This window comes from Halichoerus grypus, chromosome 4 (assembly GCF_964656455.1).
Source record: "Halichoerus grypus chromosome 4, mHalGry1.hap1.1, whole genome shotgun sequence".
Classification (NCBI taxonomy): domain Eukaryota; kingdom Metazoa; phylum Chordata; class Mammalia; order Carnivora; family Phocidae; genus Halichoerus; species Halichoerus grypus.
In genome coordinates this window covers 9691742-9704621 of record NC_135715.1, presented here as the reverse complement: position 1 = coordinate 9704621, position 12880 = coordinate 9691742, and the positions used below count along the sequence as shown (strand labels likewise).

General features: G+C 38.6%; 1 protein-coding gene across 1 annotated transcript in view; it reads right to left on the bottom strand.

The window, feature by feature from the left end:
- Nucleotides 1–12880, bottom strand: part of FGF14 (fibroblast growth factor 14) — a 600820-nt gene that overhangs the window by 172512 nt on the left and 415428 nt on the right. The gene's annotated exons all lie outside the window — the stretch shown is intronic.

The following is a 12880-nucleotide window of genomic DNA, read 5'->3' as shown; positions in this document are numbered from 1 at the left end:
TTTGGAAATCAGCATCTGGGGAGAGCAATCTTCTCCCCGGAGATCTCTAATCAAAACGCTTCGTTCCCACCCCACAACACCTCCCTCCCGCTCCCCTCCTATGTCTCTCTTCAGAAAGAAAGAAAGAAAAAAATATATATATATAGTAATGATTAAAAATATTAATAATAATAAAAAAGAAAGCTAAAATGGATTCCAGGGGGTGGGGTGCTAAGAGGCCGAGCCAAAGCAGGTGGGGTTGCAGGAATATCGGTGCGCTTTTTCTTAGATGGAACTCGCAGGTTTCCGAGGCTTCCGCGGCTTGGCCAGGGCTTCTGAATCTCAACGTGTCTCCTGGTCCCCAGAAACTCTCGGCTGCGGTTGGAGGGCGAGGTAGTTTCCGCCCGCCCTGCTAATCCCTTCGGCGCCCAAGCCCCTCCAGCCCGGGAACGAGGAGGAGGAAGGGGGGAGGAGAGTGTGTCCGGGGAGGGAGGCGGCTCCACTCCTCACCCGGTCCACCCAAACTTGCGGACTCCCCCTCTTGTCATTTTGAAACCATAACACGGAGCAAACAATGAAGGAAGGAGGGGAAGGTGAGAAGCTAGGCTAAGGTTGTGTGTCTGGAAAGACCCCCTTCCCAAATTCGCTCTCTAGCCCTGGGGGGAGGAGATGCCCGGGGCTGCACAGCACAGAACAGCAGCTGGGGGGGAGAATTGCCCAAGCGAATACTGAAGGAGGCACCGCAGAAATATTAAGGGTGCGGGAGTGTGTCACAATATTCCAGGGACAACAAAAAGCAGCCAGACGGAGGGACACTCCAATTTGAGCTGCTGTCTTTGGCGTCCCTGGGTAGAGAAGCTCTGTCAGGGAGCGAAGCCGTATGAACTGTGTCTGAAATTCAAATACAACAGCTGCTGCCTCCTCCCCCTGACTTCCTGTCTGTGTCCTGGCAGGGTTCTGTCTTGGGTAACTGCATATAAGGTCCAGGAGGAAGGGAGCAAGGGGAGGGCATCCTAGGAAAGAAGGTTGAGAGAGAAACACTTCATGCTTGGGTGAATACAGATCTGTGGTTTCTAGGATACACTCCGAGTGACAGAACCAAGTGTAGATTTTTGCTCCTGTGGTTTTGTACCTTTTCCTCTTCCCTTTAAGCTGTTTGGCTCATCATTACAGGAAGGTAGGGAAAGGAAATGCAAAAACTAGACTTCTAGCAATCTGGCGTGAAGAATGGAGGAAAGAAGATTCATTTGTTAATCGGGAGACTTTTAACAATCACTTCTCTGGTGACTGCTTTAGGGCTGGAAAGAGGAGAGGCACACTCTGCCAGCAGTCCTGGGGACAGTTCTGAACCAAGACACACTCTCTTTGTCTCAGGAATAGGCAGTTAAGTACTACAAAGACTTGCAACCCAGCAAGTGGGAGAAGCTCAGCCCAGGGTTGATTACAGAGAGGCTGGACACCTTCTGCCCATAGAACTTACCCGCAACCTCTCCATGCAAGCAATTACTTCTTATCTGTAACTCATTGCATTTACTCCATATTTACTAGCAAGTTTTCTTTGTGGAAGACAATTTAAAGAAAGTGTATAGATTTGGGTCCAGCGCAATTATCATTGGCTTTAGGATGATGTATACTGTACTTAAGAGCATACTGTGTAAGCTTATTTTCCACACCTTGCTGTGTTACTATATCTACAAAATAATCACAGTTATTAAAAGGAATAAGCAGAAGTAATTTTGCAAGAAATTTGTAATGTCTAGTAACCCAGGAGATAGTAAAAGTGAGGAAAAGGGGTGTGTTAACTATTTCGCTCTATCTCTACCACTTTATTTTCTGTTTTAATGTCTTTGTTCTTATATTTCTGCTAAGTGTGTATTTATGTTGTGTTGCCATGTTCCTGCTTAAAAAAAAGGAAGGGCCATTTTGCAGAAATGGCTATTTAATTATGTCTTTTTAAAAATTCACTGAAACAAATCCCAGTGAACATAAAGAGTAGCTACTCCTGCCTTCCTTTATTGATGAGAGGCCATTTGGACATTTCAGGCTTTATAGATTGGAATTTCTGAATGACTTTACAATTAAAACAAATATATTTACCTAAAGCTAGTAGTGAGTTTTTCAAAGAAGCCAAACATCAAGGATAGTGACCTCTTAAATCTACTACTACTACCCCAATCAAACATAACCTAGTTTGCCTTGAAAGGTTTTTTTTATCCTATGACATATTTGGCTACTGCATTAATTTGAACAGATTGAGATTAAGCTTCTTATTATTGTAGCTGTGTTAATTATTTTCTTTCCAGGCATGTTTCTTATAGTGCAGTCTTTTCCCCAGTTCCTCAGATTGGGTAATTGGGAGGTCGGTTTTCTGGCTCCTTCAGACCCTTCCCGTCATTGTTCAGTACCCTCCAGATCAGGCTGAGGTTCAGCACCGCGGACGGGAATCCTGCCCCCGGGGTAGCTCTCGCAGCAAAAGCAAAAGCAAGTTCCCCTGAGTATGGAGCGCTGGCTGTGAGTCTCTGATCCTCCCCTCCCTCAAAAGCAGCTTTCCACCTTTTTTTTTTTTCCCCCCCAAGGTGGAAAGGAAATTAATCCTCACAGCTTCCACTAACAGCAGTAACACTCCTCTTAGCATCAAGCCCTTCGCTCTTTGGTAACGAGAAATACTCTTTCTCTCATGCATTCCGACCCCCGGGGCAGCGCGGGGAACCGCGGATTCCTCAGACTCAGGGCGTCTATTCAGACCGTGAATTTCGCAAGCCATAAGCGGTCCTCTCTATTTTATGTGGTTTCCTGTTTTAAGGGAGCTTGGGGTGGAGGCAGCATTGGGATAATCAAGGTCCTTTAGTTTAATCCCCGTGTTTTCCTTTTACCTCCCCAAAACGCTGTTTGGTTGTTTACAGAGCCAGGAGGTAAGCGAAAGAAAACTCAAGAGAGCCATCTGCTGTCTTAAGCTGTGATAAAAGTGTGTGCAAGACTAGGGTGAAATTTGTATTCACCCGTTCAGGGCGCGTGAATACAAATCCATACCTTGCTGTGATGCAGAAAATAATCTCTCACTTGTGAGAACCCCCCCCCCCCGCGGAGTTATTCATTTCACCGTTGGCTTTGTAAAAACAAACAATAAAGTACTGCCTCGGTAAAGGGGCTTCTGACCAGCCTGTCAGGAGTCTGAGCTCTGATTTCACACAGTCTTGGTTCGTTTCTTAACTCCGCTACTACCTGGTGTGTAATGAGCTCCAGTAAGTTGCCTTAGTCTCTCTCAGCCTCAATTTCTTCATCCTTGAAATTGAAATGATAAGAGAATCTCCTGTTCAACTCTTGTGAGATCAAATTTAGTAAATGAATGTAAAGATTATAGTAGGGTGTCTGGCACCTCCTAGGTGCTCAAAAATGAGAGCTGTTACTACTACTATTACCACTATTATTATTATTTTCCAGATCACTCATTCCTATCTTGTAAATTCCTTTCCAATGTCCATGTTTTTTTCAATATCGAAATATATGTATTCTTATGTGTATTTTTTCATGTCCTAAATGGATTCATGATAAGATTTAAAAATATTCAGAAATGTAAAAAATATTTATATTTTTTTTAATTTTGGAGAGAGAAGTTTGAGTTCAAACCTTAGTTTGTAATTGATTAAATTCGTGAACTTGGCCCTGTAAAGCTATTTCTCACCCACTGAATACTGATAATAAAATCATTTCCCTCCCTTGTAGAGATTAATGTTTGTGCCTATGAGAAAACAATTCTAAAACTGTAAAGAATTATAAAGCATTCATTCATTGGAAGGTAATTATGCAAATATATTCCCTGTGATTGCAGTTCTCTTGAGGATCCCATGCTCCCTTTGACCTCTTTACTTTGCATACATTGTTCCCTCTACCTGGAATATAAGATAAAACAGTTGCTAAAACCACAATTGGAGTAAGGCAAACATAGGCTTGACTGTGTGTCTTTGAGCAATTCATTTAAGCCTAGTTGTCACTTCCCACTTCTGTCATAATAATACAATAAGGTTACTATGAGAATTACATGACAACATTATGTAAGAAACTTAAAGCAGTGCCTGTCACATTGGAAACTCAACATATGGTAGCTCTTGGTAATAACTTAACTCTTCATCACTCCATTCTTCATCTATTACATCTTTACGAAGATGTCTCACAGGTATCTCATGCTTAACATGGCCAAAATCAAACTCTTATTCTTCTTCTCAAACTTGTTCTTCTCCAATCTTCCCTACCTAGGGAATGACAACTCCATTCTTCTTGTTCCACAGGTCAGAAAGTTTGGCATCATGCTAATCTCAGTTCTTTCTTTCATATTCCATATGTAATTCCTTAGCAAAATCTCTTCAGTCTATCTTCAAGATTTATCCAAAATATTATCATTTCTTCTTCTCTATCACTATCTCCACTACTACCTACCATCATCATCTTTTGGACTATTATAAAAGCAACCTAACTGGTCCCCTGGGATCCACTTTTGCTCTTCTTTGATACGCCCTCAACACTGTGGCCAAAGTGTTGAATATATAAATAAGATTTCATCACATCCCTGTTAAAAATCTTACACTTCAATAGAAACCGAAGACCTCACAGTGCCTACAATGTCCCATATGATTTGTATCCACATCTGCTTTCATGTGTTCTCTGACATAATTTCTACTTCTCTTTCTTCATTCACCATTTGCTGTTCCTCAAACACCTGGCATGCTCCTATCCTATAGTGGGATTTTTATATTCGTTCTTCCATCTGACTCTTTTACCTTTTTCAATTCTTTGTTCACATATTATCTTCTCACATGAAATCTTCTCTTACAAATCTATCTACAATTGCAACCCCTAAACATAATCCATTCTTTCTTCCTTCCCTATTTTGCGGTTCTACATAGCACTTACAACTTTTAAAAATGCTATATATTTCCTTATTTATTTGGACTGTCTTGCTACTTTGAAATATATGAAGGAACATATTTGTTTCATTTGTTGACTGCCACACTATCCAGTGCTTAAAATGGTACCAGAGTAGGCACTTGATAAACATCTGTTTACTTAAAGAATTAAGAAGTTGGATACATAGACAGATAGTTATTACAAAATAAAAAGAACAGAAAATCTGTTCAGCCTAGTCTGTCAAGGATGAATTACCCCATAGTGCTGATTTCTTTAAGCACCAAGGCATCTAAAATCTATTTGGATTACATATAATCTCAACCCCATAAATAGGATATACAGAGAGTACTTTAGCCTTTTCTTGATGATTTAGCCTCAGTCTATGATGACATGTAGTTTGAATTCTGAATTCCAACAGGGATACCCTTAGGCCTTACTGGAAGATGTGAGACTAATTCTACTTGAATGGGAAAGAACTCTACTATTACCTTTTTTTTTAATTCCAGTATAATTAACATACAGTGTTATATTTCAGGTGTACAATGTAGTGATCCAACAATTCTGTATATTACTCAGCCCTCATCACCATAAATGTACTCTTAATCCCCTTCACCTATTTCACCCATCCCCCTGAGTCTGGGGTTTTTGTGTGTGTGTGTGTTTATCTCTTTTTTCTTTGTTTGTTTATTTTGTTTCTTAAATTCCACATATTCAGTGAAATCATATGATATTTGTCTTTCTCTGACTGACTTACTTCACTTAGCATAATACACTCTAGCTCATCCACGTTCTTGCAAATGACGAACACACTAATTTGAAAAGATATATGCACCCCTTTGCTTATTGTAGCATTATTTACAAAAACCAAGATATGGAAGAAACCCAAGCATCCATCCAGAGAGGAATGGATAAAGAAGGTGTGGTATATGAGAGACAATGGACTCTGAAAAACAAACTGAGGGTTCTAGAGGGGAGGGGGTTGGGAGGATGGGTTAGTCTGGTGATGGGTATTGAGGAGGGCACGTTCTGCATGGAGCACTGGGTGTTATGCACAAACAATGAATCATGGAACACTATATCTAAAACTAATGATGTAATGTATGGGGATTAACATAACAATAAAAAAATTTAAAAAAAAAAAGAAGGTGTGGTATACATATACAATGGAATATTACTCAGCCACAAAGAAGAATGTACTGCTGATCTTTGTGACTCATCCCCCCACACCCTATTTTCTTCTTCACTTTCATGTTGCCAACTGACAACGTGCACCTTTTCAAACCTGACACATCTAATCCATTGTAAATTAGAAACGTTGATGGACATATTTATCAGAAGTGTCTATAAATATAAAGTAAATGAATTCTAATGGAGGAATGCATATAAACAAGAAATAGCCTTATTCATGTTAATTTCATTATCAAAGGTGCTTTTTATCTCCCTTGACCTCTGAGTTTTTGCTATGTTCTAGGTGATTTTGTTGTGTGGGCTGCTTATGTTCCAAGTAGATAAGTTTTTGTATGGTTTACTAAAAAAAAAGTACATAATTTTTGCATTTGCTTCAACTTTAAATAAACAAAAAGGTCCAAAGAATATATTTTATGACATTGATGTCTATATTAGATGCTATTTTTCACAAAGGAACAATTTGTCTGTTTATCTTTCATTTCTGCCATTGGCACAGCAATTATTTCAACTTAACCAAATCATCAAATCTATGAAACCACTGATTTTAGGATGCATTATTTTAGATATGATAATAAAAGAAAAAAACTTTACTAAACTATGTCATGCCATAGATTAAAAGACGTATACCAATTTCAGAGATGTTTATACATACAGTATATTTGCATTTTATAATAAATGAAATTGGCATAATGGTACTATATAAGTCTATAAACGGGAGTTGTACTTTTATAAGCCTGTTGTACTCTGTATTTTGTTTAAACATCACACATCTTCTAGTTAAAAAAGATTCTAAGTGCTTCAGAGCACCTGTAGCCTAAAACATCTTTGGTTCATTATTGTTATTCTTTGTGTAATTTTCTCTGCTTCCCAGTGTGTCTGAATTGGAGGGATGGATAGGGTTGAAAAAAAAACATTCTCCAAACATTTCCTAGTTACTTATTGATCATCTGTATACAGTGAGTAATGTACTCCATTTTGTAACATGGCTTCCTTTGTGAATTATCACTTTTGAACATTTTAAATATCCCCTAAATTAAGGATAAAGTATGAAGATCCAACATTTTTTCACAAATAAATGATTGTAAACTAATTTGAGATGAGCTGAAGTGGGGTTAAAAAGGATATATAGGCATTTATGTTTTCATCCTTTTCTTCCTGGATAAATGGGTTCCATTTGAAAATATGGAAGATGATTCTGGTAATGTCGTCAATACTGATGTCCCGCTTCCTTTTTTACTCATTTGGAAGAACATCAAAAAGTAATGTTAAGATGCACTTGGGATATACTTTCAGCTAGTTAATTAAGATTGAATACCTATCTACTCATTACAGTTCAAGTTCAAAATCATTTTTTTCCTCTGATAGTATTATTGACTTTTATTTTAGATTTAAAGGCTAAGTGAATGTTAAAGCATTTTAAATTAAATTTTCAAGAAATAAGTGATTGTATTAATGTTACAACAATCTTGTTGATGTATTTTGCTGGATACATTTATTTCTAGTAGGCGACAGATTTCCATCTATTAAAAAAATCCTGGAAGGAATTTTATTGTTACTTAATATTTTGATTCAATAAAGAAAAAGTGAAAACTATTGGTACCAAAAACTTGTGAAAATTCTTTCCTATAGAAGCAATACCAGATTGATACTAGCAGATGGCTTAACTTTGTAAATCTAGAGTATTTTTTAAATCTGACTAATACATTGGAAAAAAAAAAATATTCTCAGTGGCTTCCAGCTTTCTATATTAAAATAAACCCAAGGGTCACCTGGGTGGCTCAGTCATTAAGCGTCTGCCTTCGGCTCAGGTCATGATCCCAGGGTCCTGGGATCAAGCCCCACGTCGGGCTCCCTGCTCCGTGGAAAGCCTGCTTCTCCCTCTCCCACTCCCCCTGCTTGTGTTCCCTCTCTCGCTGTGTCTCTCTCTGTCAAATAAATAAATAAAATCTTAAAAAATAAAATAAAATAAACCCAAAATGTGCATAGCATTCATTTCAGAGCTATGAATATTGACGTATCTTTCCTTACTCTAAATCAGTAGTGGAAGATGGTAATAACACTAATTTTAATGATATATCAGTTCATTGGTTTTTTAAAAGACAAATATCTTAACAGAAAAAATACTAGTCCATGTCCAAAAAAATTGAGAAATAAACATTCATTTATAATCTCAATGCAAAGATTCTGTGTGCACATATATATATATATATATAATTTTACCTATATTTGACATGGTAAACAATATCTATTCAATGATTCTTAGAATGGCCAGTTTCATAGCAATTAATTGCTCTAGACTGATTATGTTCTTTGTATTTGGTATATATAGGTTAAACACATATATAAACGTGTGTGTCTGCACACACACACATGCACACATGCGTATGTGCCAAAACACATAACTAAATCCCTCACTCTGGCAAAAGTAATGATGAAGCATTAGTGATTTCCAAAGGAAAGTGACTTGCAAATTCTAAGGGTCAAGTTCAACACTTTAGATAGCTATTTTTGTTACCACCTTAAGAGTGTGCAATACTCTCTAAATTTACTTTTGAATTTTTCTCAATAATGGTTAAGTGGAAATTAGGAATAGATTATAGATTTTAGTCATAATTCTTTACATGTAAAGTAAGACTGTGTCTCTCTCAACTTATAAAACACCGAAATAATACGTGCTTAATAGTCTGTGATAAGCTTTAGTACTTCTGTTGTCGGTGGTGGTGGTGGCAAGGGACCCGTGCCTGAAGAGCTTTAGCATTTATTGGAGTGTTCTGATCTCCATTTAATAGAAGAGAAAATTAAGCCCCCAAGATGTTAAATGATTCGTGTGTTCACACTGCTAGGAAGTGGAGGAGTCAGATCCTAAGCTCCTGCTTTTTCTATCATACTACGTCCACCTAGCTCTCAGTTATTTAGTGTAACTAGCTGTCACAGCACCAAGTCTAGAATGGGGACTTATATGGGATTCAAGGACTCCCAGCAGTTTCGTGGATGGATTTTGTGTTATCTGTGTTTCCCCTGAATTATACTAAAGGGAAAATGATGGTGTGCTGGTGGACGTTTATGTACACTGACTCACAGTGTTTATCCAATTCTTTAAAGGGATCTCTATCCAACGCAAAAATAAGAACCACAAGTGTGGAAGGAGGCAAAAAAAAATGAGCACTTAACACCCAATACTAGGTTTCCTGACTATAAAAGTTATACATCCTCATTGAGAAATAATTGCAATATAAAAATAAATGATAAATAAAAACCAACTCTAATCCCAACAATTTTTGGTGTATTTTTTCCAGTTTTTAAAAAAATCATTTTACATGAAAATTTGCTACCCTCTTTTTGGCACAGTTTAATGACTAAGAAGATACAATTAAAGTAAAAGCCAGTGTATCAAAACAGTTTAATTCTATGACCTGGAAGTCCATCAGAAACTACTGTATTCTATACACATCCAAAACCTTTTACAACTCAGAAATCACTTTCTTCTAAGTCTCGCTCTACATGTCCTAAACTCTGGGACCAATCCTTGCATTAGTGGTTAGAGTTTTAGAAAGTCTAGCCAAATACCTTAAGACTTAGAGTTCTGGAAAAGTTGATATTAATCCACCTCTGATATTATAATCTACTTCTAAAAGACGCATGTGAAAATAATTTCCAAAGTGCAATGCACTTATGAAATGTTATTATAAATTGATGCCATATTCTTGAACCTAGTGCTACCTTGTATGTAAGAACTAAAAAATTAAATCCTTAAATTATTCCCCTGAATCTCCCTGAATAACCTGAAAGTTTCCTGTTGTTTCTGTAACAAACCACCATAAACTCAGTTACTGAAAACAACACAGATTTATTCTCTCACAGCTCTAGAGTTAGGAAGTCTCAACTCAGTCTCACTGGGTTTAAGTCAAGAGGGCTGCAGCACTGGTTCCTTCTGGGAGCTCTGAGGAAAGAGTCTGAATGCTGGCTTTTTTATCTTCTAGAGGCCCACTCCATTCCATGATTCACACTGCTCTCCTTGCATCATTCCACCCTCTTGCTTCTTGCCACATCTCCTGCTATTGATTCTGATCTTCCTGCCTCCCTCTTATGAAGATGACAGTGCCCCCCCCCAGATAAGCTGGGATTATCTATCTCAAAATCTTTAATATAACCACATTTGCAAAGTCCCTTTTACTATGCAAATTAACAGAGCCACCAGTTGCATGAATTAGGACTTAGATATCTTTGGGAGCTATTATTCAGTCTACCAAACCTACCCTATATCTAAAGCAACATGGAAATAGAGCCCTGCCTAGCATTTGACAATCACCCACCCAACCCCACTACTATGGACAGGATAACTGCTCCAGAATGACAGTTTTTAAATTATAGTCCTGCTTCCTACATACATACATATAAATATATATATATACCAGCTGCTGGCTTGATAGAATTTCTAACTACGGTCTGCTTCTGTAGCTCTGTTGCTTTACTCCCTGCTCAGAACAATGTCTTATCATTGGCCAGGACTCTCTGATACCACCTGCTTACCTGAATTTCTTATGACTTCAATTATTGCATCTTTCAGAAAAAAAAAAAAAATGTACAGCATTTCTCAGCAGTTGTGGAAACAGAACCACTGTGCTCCCCTGTGGGTCATGAGGATGCATTTTCTGAGTCCCACATAATCCATGAAAAACTTAATTTCTTGAGTTTATATCATGCCTTTCATGAGATTTAGGGCCATGGAATAGAGCTGAATTAAACTAAGGCCAGACACGTGATGCTCTACAGGATGAGATTTGGAGCCTAAGGCTATCACCAAATGAAGGAAATAGATTCTGAAAGTCTTTTTTTCCCCATTCCATTTTCATTTTTATGTAGCTGTAGGGGTATAGATAATTGCTATTTCCTTTTAGAAATTTAGACTAGCTCCTTAGGTAGGAATTTGCCTTACCCGTAGATTTGACACTGACTACAAATGAAAGGTATCCTTCAAGCCAAAGATTTTTAAAGGTATCAAATATTTCCCTGAACTTGATGTAGACAGAGGAAAAGGAATCTCAGAAAAAAGAATAATTTCAGGCAGAACACCATGGAGAATTTTAAGTAAACAAATTTTAGAGTCCTGGTCTCTAAATTTCTCTTTGCTCACTCCTTCCCCCCTTTTGCCCTACGTTGTCACTCACTTTACCTTCCTGTGAGACCCTCTGAGCTTTGAAACTGGTCTCCAGAGATGAGGTACACAATGGTTGCAAGAAGTCTTTGGCTGTGAGTCAAAAATAGTAGCTATTCTACTTTGCAGGTTTCATATTTTCATACATAATTGGAAACACCTAGACATATCAGTAAACCGATCTCTCCCTGATGGGCAGGGATAAACTGTCCAAATGGAATTATTTTTCCCCCCAGATGCAGTCAGCTGGGCTAAGGAGATCACAGCTCTGGCCACACTCCCAGGCCGGTGTTCATCTCTCCATAAAATAAGGCTTAGAGATCCTCGCAAGAGATTTTGTTCCAGCAGCACAAGTTGCAGATTAGTTTATGCCAGACATTATGGACTATAAAAGAGGAGGTAGCAATTTAACGTATTTTTATACTATAAAGTCTCGATTTTAGCCCTTGGTGCCCTACTGCAAGAGTCAGAGCTGATACTCAAATGTTGCTTTCTACTTCTCAGGTCTGCTTTGGCTGAAATAAACCAGGTGTCCTAATTCTCTGACATTTGACGTAGGTTCCGTTTCATGACTCTAAAGTGCCCCTGACCTTCCGTCAGTAAATTCATGCCCACCCATCATGGGGATAAAAGCTACAGCAGAGGGAGTATAGTCAGTGTTACTGTAACAATGTTGTCAGGTGACAGATGGTAGCTACGCTTGCTTGCGGTGAGCAGAGCATAACGCATGGACTTGTCAAATCACTATGCTGTACACTGGAAACTAAGTAACATCGTGTGTCAACTATATGCTTCAACAGGGAAAAAAAAGTTCCGGCCTACAGCTCCCAGCTTCTCAAACTTCAGGGATGATCTCTTGGCTCCTCCCAAGCACTCCCAGCCGTCCCAATGCAGAGCCCCTGACTTCAGGGCCTTGCACACGCCCACACACCACAGGTACTGGATCAGTGTTAGTCTAAGGGAGGAAGAGAATAAGAAAGGAATAGCCCTGGGTTCTAGACTTTTGGTCCCATTCCTCCATGGGACACCCCCATGAGGAAATACACATGAAGCACTAAAAGAGGACCGAGAGATCGAGGCTTGGAGAGGGCCTCAGCTCTCTTAATTTTTGCTAATCTCAAGAAATGGAAAATCACTATATGTGCCTCAGAATTGTATCTTATTTCTCGGTTCTAATCATTTATGGATTTGAACTGAAATCCTAATTTGTTATGTTACATCCTTATTTCCCACCTTTAAAAGTTAGAACAAGGAATAACTTTAGAGATGATCTAATTTAATAACCCCATTTCACTAAGCAATAAACTCAGGCCCAAGGAGGTAATTAATTTACTAAATTAAATAATGAGTTATTTAATAAGCTAACTGGAAGCAGCTCCAGACCTGGACTCCACACCTCCTGATGTCTTGTGCAAGGAAGGGCCTCTCCTTTACACCTTGCTACTTCTTCCAAGAGCTTGGCTTCACTGGAGAAAAGTGCCCATCACACTGTCCCCATAGCACTTCTAGAACACAACTAGCCTCTCTCCCTTTTTGTTAAGCAACAGCCCATTATTTTTTCTGTGCAGCTACATGTATGATTCTTAAATAACCTGAGCTGTCTATGAATTGCAGTTGACCCTTGGACAATGTGGGGGTTGGAGGGCTGACTCCCCA